The following is a 5,056-nucleotide window of genomic DNA, read 5'->3' on the forward strand; positions in this document are numbered from 1 at the left end:
TTCCGCCTCTCGGAAAATGATGTCCAAGTCTGATTTTCCACCCTTTCTCTCCCTAGTGTCATTTCTATGTCTCCATCCACTTAATGGCTAATTCTTCTACTACCTCAAATTCATCATCCAGGTCAATTATCTCGACCACTGCTGCCTCAGAAAAGCTTTCTTTTAATTTCCTGTTTCTGTCGATAGTGCACTCAATAAATGTTAGTTTTTATTTCCATCGATCCTTTCAACTTTTACCTCTTCCCATTGAGTTCACGACACCCAGAACAGCCAGTTTGTCTTCTTCAAATTCTGTTTTTCTTTTTCTGAAATGCCACTTTTCCCCTCTGAAATGTGGTTTTGCATCAATTATTCCCAAGCTCAAAAGCCTTAGGGTGGCCAATGCCAGCCTAAGAAACTCCCAAATCCTGAGCCATTTATGTGTGACCTGGAAGTTCCGTCACCTACCTCTTTATCCAGCTTTGTTGCCCACCATCTGCTGTCACTGAGGAGGCGGCACTGCCACGCAGTCATGCTGCACGTTTGCCTGCCTTCCTGCTTTCTCAGTCCTGAGATGCTTTCACCTTCAAGCTCAGACCGAATGCCTTCTCCACTAAGCCTTCGCCGGCTCTCCCGCTGAAACCATTTCTGTAGCACAGCTCGCATGCTGCCTCAGGTAGAAGCGATGCTCTTTTTTGTACAAAGCAGGTCAAGAAGTCACCTCCCTCACCCTCCCTAGATCCCTTCCCATTAATATTGAGCTCAATTACTTGACAGACCCAGAAAGCAGAGGTGGGATGCGCAGACCATATGCTTATCCGTATGGTATCTCATCCGTATAAGCACTAAATCTATCATTTCCTCCTTCCTTTTCTTTCTCCTGGTTTTTCTTCAGTGAGAGCAACTCTAAAGCAGGCTGGCCTCATCAGACTTGCAGAGAGGATAGGGTGCTGTTCTCTGACTTTTGGCAAGAACCAGATGAAAATGAGATTCCTCTAAGTGTAATATTGTATCAATTCTAAGATGTGCATTTTTTTTCCCATTTGAATAGCTGAAATCAGGATGCATTTTACAATCAATGAAAGTCTTTTTCTTTCTTGATGGTATACAAAAACGAAAGTGCATCTTATATTGATGGCGTCCATAATTGCATGATATATACGGGAAGGGATTTAAAATGCACATAAAATGCAAGTAAACAGTGTTTACTATTTGACGTGTATTTTAACTATCAGTGATAAAAATGAGATTTTTGGAATGCTATCCTAGGCATGCATACTTTTGAGAAAATGGTTCTAGAGTAACCTTCCAGAATATTCCTTCACAAAGGCAGCACTGAGTACACGTTTTATCCTTTCTGCCGTATTTCGTAAACTATTAGAGAGCAGAGACCCAGAGGAAGACATATCTTGGTATTCTCTACAGAAAGAGCAATGAAGAGCAGATATAAAGCCCCAGATATAGAAGCAGAAATTCTGAGCAAAGGTTTATACAAAGGAAGCAATTGACCAATGATGCCCGCAGGTGACTAATAATTGAATCCCCAGTGCGGGAGGCTCGACTGCCACACTCAGCTTTTTATACAGACTTCTCACCTGGAACATTCGGGTTGTCAGGCGAGGCATATGTTGTAACAACAGTGGTGGCCTGACGGCTTGGTCAGGAATTCATCGTTATAACTACCTGCTTCTATATCACTAATGCCACGTAAGAAGGCAGACCAGACTTTTTCATCGCCCTCTGTCACCTTCTCATACCACTTCTTCCAACCTTTGGTGAGATCAGAAACCCTAACTTAGGTCACTGTCCCTTACCATTCACCGTCTGTCTCACTTGCCCATTCTGTCCGAATGAGTAGTCAGTAAACTCCCTGGGGTGGTGACAATCTGAGTGGTCATGGGAGACGCTGAATGCAGTATGGTGCTCCATAAATTATTAACTGCTACAATCGTATAAGCGGGAGCTCTGAGTAACTGGAGAGGGAGGGCAGAAAAGTGTCTAAACACACACATGCACACACACGCGCGCACACACATGCGCACATACATGCACACAATGAGTTTTCTAAGTGCCTTTGATATCTGATTTTCTGTTTTGCTTTTTGATGAACTTGACTGCTTTTGCGCTTGTAAATGCTGCTGTTGCCAGCTTGGTCCTGGATGCTTGGGCAGGGGACCAGCCAAAAGAATGGCTGTTGCCAGCTTGGTCCTTCCTGGATGCTTGGGCAGGGGACCAGCCAAAAGAATGTTTCCTGTTTATGGAAGCCACAAGGAAAATACGGGTCCTTCCAAGGCCCTGATGTGACTGCAGTGATGGCGGACAAGTTGGTGGGAAGGAAGGACATGCTGATGCAGAAGTGTCTGAGGTCAGGGAGCCCCTTTGTGTGTGCAAGGGCGGACAGCAGCCAGGTTGGTGGGAAGGAAGGACAGAAATGTCTGAGGTCAGGGAGCCCCTTTGTGTGTGCAAGGCCTTCCGCATGGCGTCCCCAATGTGTCCTCACCCCCTCACTGGCATAGCCTGGGGAATGGAGGTCAGGGAATACTATTTTGAGTCCTTAGAGAGGGACAGGAGGCTGCTCGATAGATCAGCCAGCTATCTGGATGCAGGACGCAGGAACAAAAGCATCGCCGAGGCTGTGCTAAACACAGATGCTGTGCTTTGACCTTCACTCCCGTTCTCGCTTCACTCCTGGGCGTTTCATCTTGGCCAAAACCACACCGGGAGGAAGCTACTGAGACAAAGAGGTGACTGCGGAGCCAATTTCTATTTCTAGCCTGTGGTTGACCCTGGCAAGTAACCCTGAGCAGGTCACGAAACCCTCTCTAGGGTGATTAGACTGGATTTCAACCTATGTCAAGGAACTCCTGTGAAAATTGATAAGTTGAGATTTTTTAAGTGCTTCGAGATCTTAGAAGAGATATACAAACAACATCCCTGTGTTCTGGGCCGGCATTATGGGCTGTCCCTGAAATCTCTCCACGCTCTGGCCGAGCTCTCTCCTTTACCCGGTGAGCAAGCTTAGCAGAAGCAATCACACAGCTACCATTTAATACATGTCGACTGTGTGCTGGGCACTTTCATTCAGTGCTCACAGCCACCTTATGAGGTACATACGGTTGAAGTAATGGAAGTCCAGAGAGGTTAAGTAGTTTTCTCAAGGTCACACAGTCAATAAGCCAAAGCCATATCTGAACTCTGGCCTGCTGAGTTCTGGGGTCTGCCGTTATCCGTGACACTGGAGCGTATTTAATAAGTAGATAATTCGCCATCAGTGAGCACTTGCTGTATGATCTGCACGTGCTGGCTGGTATGAGCTATGAAACTGTATAAACAGAGAGGAGACAGGCAAAGGTTGGCTGCTAAATGGGTGACACCAGAGTGCTTTCGGAGCTCTGAGGAAAGAGGGATCGTGTGGCTGTGCTTTTAGGAAAGACTTCATGGGGAGAATGAGGCTTGAACGCTCTCGTTTTTTTTTTTTTTTTTTTTGCTTTCGAAACAGAGTTAGAACATTCATCCTCTCTGGAATCGCAGTGTCTGGAAAGATACTCATGCTGGACGGTTGTGGGAAGAGGGGCGTGAAGGAGGGACTGTTTCAAGGTCAGATCTGGGACGTGCCGCATATATATGCCATCTGGAGCTGATTCTTAATGCATGTGGCTCTCGAAGCCTCCATGATGCTTTGTAATAAGGAAACTACACGTGTTGTGCACCTTAAGCATACACAATGTTATATATCAATTAGATTTCAATTAAAAAGAGAAACCTGTCTGTCTCCCAAATGCTTTCGGCTGTAGAACACTGTTTTTTTGTTTTGTTTTGTTTTAGAACTTGCGTCTCTAATTCAGACTTCCAGTTTGGGGAACTACTGATGTAAAAAAAAGACCTCATTGGCAATAGAAGTAGTTTACAATCGTCAAGCAACTTAAAATTAGACTTCCTGAGCATCCGATGTAACCTCCGCCCTTACAGAGCCGGCTTTCATCCCTTACCACTCTTGACATTTGGATTTTTTCCCCCTGTGTATATCATGTCAATACCTTAGCCACGCTAAAAATATCTCAAATGCAAATATGTGGCTGGTATTATCTTTTTATGTGCCATGGCTCCTGGCCCATACCTTGTCTAAAGAAGCTCAGTAAACATGCTGGTTTAAAAACAGAAAGCAGAGGGAAGAAAATGAAGAAGAAAATATCCACACTTGAAATGATAGCAATTATTGGCAATTTGCAACTGATTACTTCATTAATTGCAACTCATCAGTCAGTACTCTTTGAGCGACTAGTAAATTATTTAAAATGCAAAATGATGTAAATTTTTGTCTTGGACTTGGTCTGAGCTAGATCTGCAGTTAGAGGGAGCAGCTTTGGGGCCTGACCTCTAAAATACATCTTCCTTTACTAGCTCGGGCCACTTTCTGCTGAATTGGGGGTGCCTGGTGTGGCTCCAGCCACTAGACTTACAGTCTGATTAAGCCTGAGTAACCCCTGGGTCAGCATGACTGAAGATGCCAACTGAATAGCTCCTTCTGATGCCACTGTTTGGGAAACAACTAACTCAAGGTGCGTGGGGAGATGACACCTCAGAGGGGTCATCATCAAATGGTTAGGAAGAGAGGGATAAGAGAGGTCTCCTGAAGGAGGTGGAGCCCTTGCCCAGGATAAAGATCTCTCTTAATGTCCGCAGCTGGGCTATGGAAAATTCTGGCTCCGGTGTGTGTGTCGTGGGGCGGGGATTCGTCTTGTTTCTTCATTTCGTTCCTCTGGGTTGAGTTCCCAGTGTGGGTCTTGCAGGCATTTTGTCTTCAGTATCAAGATCACTTAGTCTCCTCAGTGGGCCAGCGACTCCTGCAGATTCCTGTCCCCCCACCCAGCAAGGCCAGGCTGCCCACCTGCGTGGACAGCAGGAGTTGGGTGGGGGCTCAGAGAGAAGCCCGTGGAGCCCAGCCGGGTGCCTGCGGCCGCCTCCCCTCCAAGAGGGTCCAGTTCATGCAGCTATTTAGAAAAGACTGAAAGGAGAGGGTGGAGAGACTCAAAGCCTTGAAATTGGATCTGTGATTGTTTTTTTTTTTTTTTTTTTA

Source organism: Pteropus alecto, unplaced genomic scaffold, assembly GCF_000325575.1.
Source record: "Pteropus alecto unplaced genomic scaffold, ASM32557v1 scaffold115, whole genome shotgun sequence".
NCBI lineage: Eukaryota > Metazoa > Chordata > Mammalia > Chiroptera > Pteropodidae > Pteropus > Pteropus alecto.